Genomic DNA, 12,836 nt, shown 5'->3' with positions numbered 1-12,836 from the left:
TGCCCCTCGACTCAGACTGCAGAAGCGAGGCACCGCTCGGAGTCTCGGCGCCGTTCACACTCGCAGCGCTGGTCTGACTCATGGCACCGCTCCAGGTCCCGCCAGCGCCCCCGCTCACGGTGCAGATCGCCTTCGTGCAGTAGGTCCCAATCTCTGCACCGTTCGTATCGGCACAGATCCGGCTCTCTGCACAGACCCCGCTCGCAGTACCAATCCAGCAGTGGCCATTTTGGACCCCGTGGGCAGACCACCAGGCCCAGGGGCACAGTCCCAGGCTTCACACTTGATGACCACTGGAGGCAGCGCCAGTCACCCCACTCCTAGGGGTGCAGAGGAGCCGGAGGTTGTACCACCTCCTCAGGAGCCACCCCTGTTCCTGAGCCCGACCCTGGAGCAGCTGGCACGGAACTGGAGGCGGGCAGGAGGTCCCTGAGGACCAAGAGGGTCAGGAGAACCCAGGTCCCTCACTAGTCTCCTCGTCATCCTCCCCAGACGAGGCAGTGGCGGGCACCTCTGCCTCGGGGCCGCCCCCTAGAGATAGCTGTGCCCACCAGGAACTCCTGCGCAGGGTGGCACGGAATATGAACCTGCAGGCTGAGGAGGGGGTAGAGTCAGAGGACCCTATGGTGGACATCCTGGCACCAGAAGGACCATTCAGGGTTGCTCTACCCCTCATCGAAACTATACAAGCCAATGCAAGGACCATTTGGCAGACCCCGGCCTCCATCCCTCCCACCGCTAAGGGTGTGGAGAGGAAGTACTTGGTACCCTCCAAAGGGCATGAGTACCTGTTCTCACACCTGCAGCCGTGCTCATTAATAGTGGCTGCAGTGAATGAAAAGGAGAGGCAGGGACAGCAAGCCCCAGCGCCTAAGTCCAAGGACGCCAAGCACCTGGATTTATTTGACAGTTTACTCCACAGGGGGCTTGCAGCTCAGGATTGCCAACCAGCAGGCAGTCCTGAGCAGGTCCCTTGAACTCCTGGAACTCAGTGCTGAAGCTTAGGGAGCTGGTACCAGCGGAGTCCGGGGAGGAGTTGGGGCAATTGTCGAGGAGGGCAAGGCGGTGGCACGGACCTCTTTACAGGCCTCCGGGACACTGCGGACTCGGCAGCGTGCACCTTGTCCTCCGGGATAGCTGTGCGGTGTAGCTCATGGCTGCAGGCCTATGCCAGACCTACCCTTTGACGGGGTGGGCCTGTTTGCTGACCACAGGCTCCAGGCTGCATCGCCTCAAAGACTCCAGGGCGACAATGAAATGTTTGGCTATGCACATACGCTGGCAACCCAACGAAAGCCCTTTAAGCTCCAACAGCACCCGTATCCTCTTCGGCCGAGGCAGGAATTCTACAGGTGCAAGCCTTCCCATCCCCCATCTGGACAGGGCCAGGGCCCGGCGAAGCCTTCATCGGGCTCAAAACAGACATTTTGACAGTGCGCCCGAGGCCGGAGCACCTGTCTCAATGCTGGATCCTTCCCCGTGTTTTTTGAACCTACTTCTACCATAGTTGATCCCAAATAGCATCAGACCGCTGGGTCCTTCGCACAGTGAAAGTGGGATATTCTGCTCCTGCCCCCTCTCCCTGTCCCTCTACAGGAACCCTTCTCACAAGCAGCTCCTCGTCCAGGAGGCGAGACGCTCCTTGCCGTGGGAGTGGTGGAGGAGGTCCCTCAGGGGCAGGGGATTCTATTCCCACTATTTCCTAATCCCCTCGGCAAAGGGGGGGTCTCAGACCCATTCTAGAGCTGTGAGGACTCAAATTCACGGTGAAGTTGAAGTTCCGCATGGTCTCCCTCAATCAATTATCCCTTCCCTGGAGCCGGGAGATTGGTTCGCCGCCCTCGACATGAAAGACGCGTGCTTTCACATAGCCATTTGCCCTGCACACAGATGCATTTTAAGGTTCGTGATCAATCAAAAACATTATCAGCTCACAGTCCTTCCCTTCAGCCTGTCGACAGCCCCACAAGTGTTCACCAAGTGCATGTCGGTGGTAGCAGCCTTGCTCCGAAGGAGGCAGGTGCAGATACCCCTACCTTGACGACTGCCTGCTCAGGGGGCGCTCCAGAGAGCAGGTGGAGTCGCAGGTCTGTCTGGTCAGATTCACATTCGAGAGACTGGGTCTCCTCCTCACCGTGAACAAGTCAACTGTGTCTCCGGCCCAGAGGATAGTGTTTATCGGAGCAGTGTTGGACTCAGTCCAGGTGAGAGCAGGTCTGCCGGAGTCCTGATTCCAAGCCACGACAAGCGTCATTCGAGGCCTGAGGAAGTACACGACCACTACAGCGAGGAGCTGTCCGAGTCTCCTCGGACACATGGCGGCCTGCCAGGCTGAGGCTCAGGCCTCTGCAGATGCGGTTTGCCTCGACATACCGCCCGGGGCGTGACAGCCTGGGACTAGTGGTCACGGTGCCACGGCAGATGCTAGAGTCACTCCAGCGGTGGCTCGATACTCAAGTAGTCTGTGAGGGAGTCCCCTTTGACAACCCTCAGCTGTCCTGGTCTCTAGCTACGGACGCGTCAGCTCTAGGTTGGGGTGCACATCTGGGAGATTTCCGAACGCAGGGCCTCTGGGCACAGGACGAGCTCTCTCACCAGATCAGCATCAAGGAGCTGAGAGCGGTGCGACTCGCATGCCAGGGCTTTCTGTCTCGTCTGCAAGGCCAGAACGTGGCAGTCACGACAGACACCACCACTGCAGTGTTTTACATCAACGAGCAGGGTGGAACCCGGTCCTCGCCCCTCTGTCGGGAGGCTCTCAGGCTCTGGGAATTCTGTATGACCCACTCCATTCACCTGGAAACCTCCTATCTGCCAGGAGCCCAGAACGTACTGGCGGACCACCTCAGCAGGTCCTTCCACCGCCACAAGTGGTCCATCCGGCTGGACGTCGTTCACTCCATCTTCCGGGGGGGAGGGTCGACCTGTCCGCCACCCGGAGCAACAGGAAATGCCCAGTGTTTTGCTCCTTCCAGAAAAGCAGCCCAGGCTCAATCGCGGACGCATTCCTGCTACCCTGGGGAGGTGTCTGCTCTACGCCTTTCCCCCGACCCCTCTCGTGCACAAGGTCCTGCTCAGGGCCCACAGGGATGGGGCGGAGATAATTCTGGTGGCACCAGCATGGCCTCGACAACACTGGTACACCACTCTTCTGGATCATGTTGCCGCTCCTCTCCAACCTTATCACTCAGGACCACAGTTGTCTTCACCACTCAGACCTCCGGTCCCTCCACCTCACAGCCTAGAAGCTTCATGGCTTGAACTCCATGCTGTGCTCGGAGCTGGTGGCGGAGGTCTTACTCTGCAGCAGAAAGCCCTCCACGAGGGCCATGTATCTGGCAAAGTGGAAGAGGTTCGCCTGCTGGTGTGACTAGCATCATATGCCCCCACTTCAGGCTACGTTACCTCTTATTCTGGAGAACCTTCTGCATCTGAAACAGTGCCTGGCAGTGTGGTCCATAAAGTTACATCTAGCGGCTATCTCAGCTTTCCACCCCGAGTCTCAGGACGCTCCATTTCCGGTTTCTCAAGGGCCTGGACCAGCTACATCTCCAGATCACACAGCCTGTTCCTGCCTGGGACCTTAACTCGGTCCTCTCCAAATTAGTGGGGCCCCCATTCAAGCCACTGGTGACTTGCTCCCTCCTCTACCTGTCATGGAAGATAGCCTTCCTAGTGGCCATTACATCAGCAAGGTGTATGAGTTAAAGGCCTTTACCTCAGGCCCACTTTATACAGTTTTCCACAAAGACAAGGCGCAGCTGAGACCTCACCCGGCTTTTCTGCGTAAGGTGGTCTCTCATTTCCATACCAGCCAAGACATATCCCTGCCTGTTTTTTATCCAAAGCCTCATGGCAGGAGGCTGCACTCCTTGGATGTTCAGCAAGCACTAGCCTTCTACATCGAACACACCAAGCCATTCAGGAAATCGAACCAGCTGTCCATTGCGGTAGCAGACTGGATGAAAGGTCTACCGGTCTCATCTCAAAGAATATCTTCCAGGACAAGCTGGCCAAGATACCAGCCCCGGCACTTACGGCACACTCCACACGGGCCCAGGCCTCATCAGCGGCATTCCTGGCCCAGGTCCTGATCCAAGAAATCTTCAGGGCAGCGACTTGGTCCTCGGTGCATATGTTCACCTCTCATTACGCCATCATCCAGCACACCAGAGATGATGCAGCCTTCAGCAGAGCGGTGCTCCAGTCAGTGATTCCATAACTCCGACCCCACTGCCTAGGTAGGGCTTGGGAGTCACCTAATTGGAATCGATATGAGCAAGCACTCGGAGAAGAAAAAACGGTTACTCACCTTCTCATAACTGTTGTTCTTCGAGATGTGTGTTCACGTCCATTCCAAACCTGCCCGCCTCCTCTCTGTTGGAGTAACCAGCAAGAAGGGACTGAGGAGGCACCAGGTTGGCAGTGGCATATATTGAGTGCCATGGAGACACCACTACAGGGGGCTCCACGACCGACCTGCCCGGGTGCTGCTGGGGGGAAAACTTTCCAAAGACTGTGCACGCGGCGTTTGCACACCTACTGGAATGGACATGAGCAACACACCTCGAAGAACAGCTACAAGAAGGCGAGTAACCATTTTTTCTTAGGGTGAAAGCAGTACAGAAAACCTATAAAAGAACCAACACTCATAATATATGGAGATATACCTATCTCCTAGAACTGGCAGGAACCCTGAAAGGTCATTGAGTCCAGCCCCCTGCCTTCACTAGCAGGACCAAGTACTGATTTTGCCCCAGATCCCTAAGTGGCCCCCTCAAGGATTGAACTCACAACCCTGGGTTTAGCAGGCCAATGCTCAAACCACTGAGCTATCTCTCCCCCTGCTGAGAAGTTTCCCAGAGGTCATCTCGGACTCTGGTGTCAGTCCTTCCAGGATTGGGCTCCTCCTTGGACAGACAGTCCTGTCCGTTTGCTAGATCCGAAAGCAAACTCTGAGTCAGTTCAAACTCGGCTATTTATCCAAAAGGCCTTTCTTTGTCTGTCGGTCTCTGGAGAATCCGCTCTGAACCAGTGTATGGAGCATCTCTGGAGATGTTACACCCTGAATCACCTCCACCCCACTGTGCTTATCCCCTGGAGGATTGCAGTCCCCCTGCCCCATGGAATCACGTACGATCCCTGGCTGACAATGATATGCAAACGTCATTCAATAAGGCTTGTCCAGTGTAGTGCAGAAAATTACCGTATCTGAACATAAGAGCGGCCAGACTGGGTCAGACCGAAGGTTCATCTAGCCCAGTATCCTGTCTTCCAACAGCGGCCAATGCCAGGTGCCTCAGAGGGAATGAACAGAACAGAGCAATTATTAAGTGATCCTTTCCCTGTCGCTCATTCCCAGCTTCTGGCAAACAGGCTTAAGGACACCCAGACATGGGGTTGCATCCCTGTCCATCCTGGCTAATAGCCATTGCTGGACCTGTCCTCCATGACCGTATCTAGTTTTTTTTTTTAAACCCACTTATAGTTTTGGCCTTCCCAACATCCCCTGGCAATGAGTTCTACCGGTTGACTGTGCGTTGTGTGAAGAAATACTTCCTCATGTTTCTTTTAAACCTGCTGCCTATTAACTGCATCGAGTGACTCTTGGTTCTTGTGTTCTGTGAAGGGGTAAATGACACTTCCCTATTCACTTTCTCCTCCCCAGTCATGATTTTATCAGAACTCTGTCATATCCCCGCTTGGTCGTCTCATTTCTAAGCTGAGCACTTCCAGGCTTTTTAATCTCTCCTCATACAGAAGCTGTTCCCTACCCCTAATCATTTTTGTTGCCCTTCTCGGTACCTTTTCCAATTCGAATAGATCTTGTTTGAGATGGGGTGCCCAGAACTGGATGCAGTATTTGAGGTGTGGCTGTACCATGGATTTATATAGTGGCATTAGGATATTTTCTGGTTCTCTATCCCTTTCCTAATGATTCCAACCTTCTGTTCGCTTTTTTGACTGCCGCTGCACATTGAGTGGATGTTTTCAGAGAACTATCACAATGACTCCGAGATCTTTCTTGAGTGGGAACAGCTAATTTAGACCCCATCCCTTTGTATGGATAGTTGGGGATTGTTTTCCAATGTGGATTACTTTACATTTCCTTTGAGTGCTTGCTCATGTCGATTGCAAGGAGGTGTGCGCACCGCGTGCACGGTCATCGGAAGGTTTTTCCCCTAGTGGCACCCGTTGGGTCGGCTGTGGAGCCCCCTGGAGTCGCACCTTCATGGCAGTGTATATAGGTCCCTGCCGACCCGCCGCCTCTCCAGTTCCTCCCTACCACCAGTGACGGTCATTGGAGTTGCATGTTCCTGTTGCCCATGATGATGAGGCACCGCTTGCCTTCTCCGTGGCACCGTTCTCTGGCGCTGTCCCACTCGGCACCACCGTGGTCTCCGCGCTCAGAGCCCCGGTCATGGGACTCAGAGGCGGAGTCCTACTATTCCAGGCGCAGTCGGCACCGATCGGAGTGGCGCTGACACAGGCAGGAGGCGGGGATGGTGCCTTGATGGGCGCAGTGGCATGGGCCCGCGCAATGGCCATTCTGTACCCTGTGGGCATACCACCAAGCCCAGGGCACTTACTCCAAGGACTGCCAGTCTGTAATTTCAGAAGGATGCACCCCTTTACCACCTCGAGCCAGTCCCCCACCTCGAAGCACCGAGACGGCTTCAGTCCATGGCACAGAGCCCCATCTGGGTCCCGGCTCCACCACTGCCACTGAGGCCGCTACCAGCACCAAGCAGCAGGGCACAGAGTAGGACGCGTCCAGGGAGCTAGAGGGACAGGAGGGCTTCCGCCTAGGGCTTCATCATTGTCCTCACCGGATGAGGCGGTGCGGGGTCTTTGTCCTTTGGGCCGCCCCACCATTGATAAGAGTGCACCAGGAGCTGTGCGCAGGGCGGCCCATAACATGGGGCTACCGGCCGAGGAGATGGTAGTGTCTGAGGACCCCGTGGTGGACATATTAACCCCTGAGGGGCCATCCAGCGTGGCATTGCCTCTCATTAAAATGATTCAAGCCACTACAAAAACCTTGTGGCAGACTCCTGCCTCCATTTCCCCTACAGCTAAGGGGGTGGAGAGGAAGTATTTCGCCCCCTCTAAAGGAGTTAGCCCTGGCACTGAGTTAATGCCCCTGCTCTTGCTATGAGGGCTGTGGGAGTTTGAGTGGCCAGTGCCTAGAACCATCTCTTACAGCTCTTGGAGCACCATTTCCCCAGCCCCATGCTGGTGCATTGGCCCAGTGCCGAGTCAGGGGGAAGAGCATCACACACTGAATAACCCTAGCAGGTGTCCCAGCCCGGCAGCCATCAGCCACCAGTGATTACTGAAGAGAAGCGGATGCAGGTGAGACCATCAGTCCAGCCCCTCCCCCACGGGTGGCCTCATTTAAAAAGCAAAATCTGGCTCCTGTGGTGTACATGCCCCCTATTTCCACAGTATCTGAGCTGCTCCCACCCTTTAACGCACGTACTGTCTCAGCCCCCCAGGGCAGGGCTAGTGTGCCCATTGTACAGAGGAGGGACTGAAGCGCTGAGGCCCAGCCCCTCAAAGGCACTTAGATGCCAAACTCCCCTTCAACTCGGGGTGTTCAGTGTCAATGGCCTTTGAGGAGCTGAGCCCCGAGCCAGGGCCGCCCAGAGGATTCAGGGGGCCTGAGATCTTCAGCGGCACTTCGGCAGCGGGGGTCCTTCTGCTCCGGGTCTTCGGGGCACTTCAGCGGCGGGTCCCGGAGTGGAAGGACCCCCCGCCGTCGAATCGCCACCGAAGACCCAGAGCGGAAGAAGCTCCGGGTCTTCGGCAGCGGGTCCTTCGCTCGCTCCGGGTGTATTCGGCGGCACTGAAGAACCTGCTGCCGAAGACCCGCTGAAAACTCTCGTGGGGGCCCCTGCGGGGCCTGGGGCAAGTTGCCCCACTTGCGCCCCCTCCCCCCCCTTGGCAGCCCTGGCCCGAGCGAGCGACTGCCTAACGATCAATCCAGGGCAGAGCAGGGACTTGACCCCACATCCCAGGCTCACTCCCTAACCCCCAGGCCAGCCGTCCTCTTCTGGGCCCAGGAGTTGGCCCTTGGCACCTGTAAGAAAAGGAGCCTTATTCCCATCAGGGACCTGGTTAAGTAGCTTCCCCCCTCGGCCGTGAGTCCGGCTGTTCCAGCCCTATGCATAGGGGGATGGTGTCTCCCCGTGGCGCTGACACAAGCGAAATCCCCAGGGCCCCTGAGGTGTTTGGCCAAGCCGCTGCTGTGTGAAGCTGTTGGCTGGAGACGGCCTTTTGTGAGCCCATCCAGTTCAACAAGGTGCCCTTTGCCTTCTCTGGCACCGGCTCCAGGCTCCAGCTCCCAGTGTTTGCATTGTAGGACCAGACCTGGGTGCATTTCAAGTTGCTATAGCGACTGAATGGACAGCCGATCCGGGCAGATTTAAGAGAGGGGAATTGAATCAATTTGCCCTCCTCTGTCTCCAGCCCGTGGTTTGGAGCGGGGGGAATCCAGCAGCTGGACCTCAAACCTCCTAGTCAGCTACCCCCCTAAGGACAGCGAGAGTGTGACGCTGTGACCCCCCAGCCCTGGAGGGAGAGTGTTCCCTGATTGCACCTCCCCAGGGCAGGAGTTCGCCATTAGGCTAACAAGGCGATAGCCTTAGGCCCTACGGGTCAGGCCGGGGGCGCGGCTGGGCTGGGGTGAGAGGGGAGTGCTCCTGCCAGCAGGGATGGCAAAGCAGCCCCCAGCGCTTGGCAGGAGCTCAGCCGGCAGCTGCAGGAACACGCTGCCAGGGATCCGGTTAACACTGGTGACCGGGCACTAACAAGCCAGTTACCACGGGAACCCGTGCCAGCCAGGGGTGTGGTTTGAGCAGGCATTGCCCCCCCCCAGCTCCCGCCACCCCCGATTTCCCGGGAGCTCTGCTTAGCTGCCGGGGAGGGAAGAGGCTCCCTCTGTCCCTCTCCTGCGCTGAGGCTGGCAGGCGGCTCCAGGACACTGCCTCCTGGGCAGTGATGTAGCCAGGTGGAGGGAGCAATAACAACAACAAAAAAAGGCGCCACCCGCTTTGGCGCTTTTACTCACCTGGCGGCACTCCGGGTCTGCGGCCACGGGCCCTTCGCTCGCTCCGGGGGGTCTGCGGCCCCGGGCCCTTCGCTCGCTCCAGGGGGCTGTGCCCGCGGGCCCTTCGCTCGCTCCGGGGGGCTGCAGCCGCACTGAAGGTCCCTCTGCCGAAGTGCCGCCGAGGACCCGGGGTGGGTGAAGGGCCCGCCGCCGAAGTGCCGCCGAAGACCCGGAGTGGGTGAAGGGCCCGCCGCCGAAGTGCCGCCGAAGACCCGGGGTGGGTGAAGGGCCCGCCGCCGAAGTGCAGCCCAAGACCCGGGGTGGGTGAAGGGCCCGCCGCCGAAGTGCCACCGAAGACCCGGAGCGGGTGAAGGGCCCGCCGCCGAAGTGCAGCCCAAGACCCGGAGCGGGTGAAGGTCCCGCCGCCGAAGTGCCGCCGAAGACCTGGAGCGAGTGAAGGTCCCGCCGCCGAAGTGCCGCCGAAGACCCGGAGCGAGTGAAGGTCCCGCCGCCGAAGTGCCGCCGAAGACCCGGAGCGAGTGAAGGTCCCGCCGCCGAAGTGCCGCCGAAGACCCGGAGCGCCGCCGGGTGAGTAAAATAAAAGCACCGCAGCAGGTGGCGCCTTTTTTTTATCACTCCCCCGGGGGAGTAAAAAGGTGCCAAGAAATTGACAAGGAGCCACTTTGTTCAGTGGGGGAGCGGCCACTCCCCCCAGCTACGCTACTGCTCCTGGGTCCTAGTGCCCATCACATCATCTTCTATGTGTGCTGGGTCCGTTTCTGGACAACTGGTGAGTGCCGGGGGGTGGAGGGGGAAGGGACAGTACCAGAGTGGTAGGGTGGGAAGCTTGCACCGAACCTGCACACACTCTATCCAGCTCCAGTCAGAACGATTGCCCCCGCATAGGCGCCGACTTGTAATGGCACCGGTGGGTACTCGACCCCGCCCCGATCTATCCCTGCCCCGCCCCATTCCAACCCCTTCCCCAAAGTCCCCGCCCCAACTTCGCCCCCTCCCTGCCCCTATTCAACTCCTTCCCCAAATCCCCACTCCAGCCCCGCCTCCTCCCCCTGACCACGCGGCTCCCCTCTCCTCCCCCCCTCCCCCAGAGCTTGCTACAGCTGTTTGGCGGCGGGAAGCGCTGGGAGGTAGGCGGAGGAATGGGGACACGGCGCGCTCAGGGGAGGAGGAGATGAGACCGGGGGGGGTGCAGAGCACCCACTAACCAGCCCCAGAGTACCCACGGAGTCGGCACCTATGGCCCCTCCCATGTATAAGGAACAAATTCCCACGCATTTGTAGGAAAAACAAACCAAACCATCCCATTCTGGATCCCAGTCCTTTAACTTTTACAGACCTTTCCAGCGAAGGGCTCCAGAGGTATGAGCACTGTGTTCAACACTGTATTGAACTGTACTAAAAATCAAAGACATCCAATGTTTGTCTTTGATGTATTTTTCTGTCCTGGGATGCACAGGCCACCAAGTTCTTCCTTTATACTCAGCCTAGTTCCACAGGCCAACACATCTTTGTACTTTTATAGGGTTGCAAAACTCAACGCACAATGTTGTAGGTTTCTCCCTCCCCTCTCCCTCAAGGATTTTAAATCCACTGCTTAGCAGGCTATGATAGAAAGACTGGCTGAGTAGGCTAAAGGCAGGTTCTGTCCATTTGCTGGTTCTCTAGCTGTTCAATCCATCATAAAAGTACCTCACATTTGATTTCTTTTGAGTTTGGAATGAAACACTTAAAAGCTAAATAAACCTGAAGTTAGTCCTCATTTTTCTGCCCCACCTCAAACTAACTAACTTTCCCAAGTGGAAAATGTTGGGTAAGCATGGAATGTGATTCGAGAAGGGAATGAGAAGACAGGCCAATTCCTGCTGACAGGTACACCTGTGTAGCCTTATTGACTTCAGGGAGAACAGATTTTTGCACAAGAATAGATTTTGGTCCCTTCTGCTTTTTCACACCTGGTATAAGCAGAATCTCATTCACTTTCCTCCCCTAAACTCAGAGCACTTTAACAGGAAAAAATAATCAAGGGCTGCTTGATTTACACATGCAAACGAAACAGAAAGCTCTCCCTTCATTCTACACCAGCCTTAAACAAACCCCAGACCTGATGTAACAAGGGACTACAGAAGCCTTGGTTGGACTGTTCTTTTGGAAGATCCTTAATGGTTCTTTTAAGATGCTGATTTTCAGTGAAAAGCAACAGAGGGTCCTGTGGCACCTTTAAGACTAACAGAAGTATTGGGAGCATAAGCTTTCGTGGGTAAGAACCTCACTTCTTCAGATTCCAGGAATCTGAAGAAGTGAGGTTCTTACCCACGAGGGCTTATGCTCCCAATACTTCTGTTAGTCTTAAAGGTGCCACAGGACCCTCTGTTGCTTTTTACAGATTCAGACTAACCCGGCTACCCCTCTGATTTTTTGTTCAGGGGGGCAGAGAACACAACAGGGAATAGGTCTGTTTTGTCAACTCCTAGTCATTCGAAAGCTAGAAGGCTTTAGATTGTTTATTTAATGTTTGTACAGTGATTTTGAAGAGCTAACATAGTACAGAAGTGCTAAATATTATGACTGGGCAACCGTCTAAAGATCTGTGTCCCAGCTGGGAGGGATTGCAACTGCTTTGGAGGACAGGGTCATAATTCAAAATGATCTGGACAAATTGGAGAAATGGTCTGAGTTAAACAGGATGAAGTTTAACAAAGACAAATGCAAAGTGCTCCACTTAGGAAAAAAAAAATCAGTTTCACACATACAGAATGGGAAAAGACTGTCTAGGAAGGAGTACGGCAGAAAGGAATCTAGGGGTTATAGTGGATCACAAGCTAAATATGAGTCAACAGTGTGATGCTGTTGCAAAAAAAGCAAACATGATTCTGGGATGTATTAACAGGTGTGTTGTGAACAAGACACAAGAAGTCATTCTTCCGCTCTACTCTGCTCTGGTTAGGTCTCAGCTGGAGTATTGTCCAGTTCTGGGCACCGCATTTCAAGAAAGATGTGGAGAAATTGGAAAGGGTCCAGAGAAGAGCAACAAGAATGATTAAAGGTCTTGAGAACATGACCTATGAAGGAAGGCTGAAAGAATTGGGTTTGTTTAGTTTGGAAAAGAGAAGACTGAGAGGGGACATGATAGCAGTTTTCAGGTATCTAAAAGGGTGTCATAAGGAGGAGGGAGAAAACTTGTTCACCTTAGCCTCTAAGGATAGAACAAGAAGCAATGGGCTTAAACTGCAGCAAGGGAGGTCTAGGTTGGACATTAGGAAAAAGTTCCCAACTGTCAGGGTGGTTAAACGCTGGAATAAATTGCCTAGGGAGGTTGTGGAATCTCCATCTCTGGAGATATTTAAGAGTAGGTTAGATAAATGTCTATCAGGGATGGTCTAGACAGTATTTGGTCCTGCCATGCGGGCAGGGGACTGGACTCGATGACCTCTCGAGGTCCCTTCCAGTCCTAGAATCTATGAATCTAGCTGTTACCTTTTTCTTACTGAAAGCTTAAAACAAACAAATGCAAACGTAGGGAATAAATACTTAGTCCTGCCGTGAGTGCAGGGGACCAGACCTCTCCAGCTGCCTTCCAGGCCTATGATTCTAGTCTGATTCTACTTGTGGCAGAGCTTGGGGACAGAGTGGCCTGATGTGGTGCATCACTGGAGATTAGCTACACAAACTGGATATCATCCCACAAATAATATTTGGGTTCAATGTGAAACCAGTAATTCATTATCCTCAGCCAGCGCAACACTGGGAGGCAGCATTCAGAGCA

This window comes from Malaclemys terrapin, chromosome 14 (assembly GCF_027887155.1).
Source record: "Malaclemys terrapin pileata isolate rMalTer1 chromosome 14, rMalTer1.hap1, whole genome shotgun sequence".
Taxonomy (NCBI): domain Eukaryota; kingdom Metazoa; phylum Chordata; order Testudines; family Emydidae; genus Malaclemys; species Malaclemys terrapin.
This window is presented reverse-complemented; position numbering follows the sequence as displayed.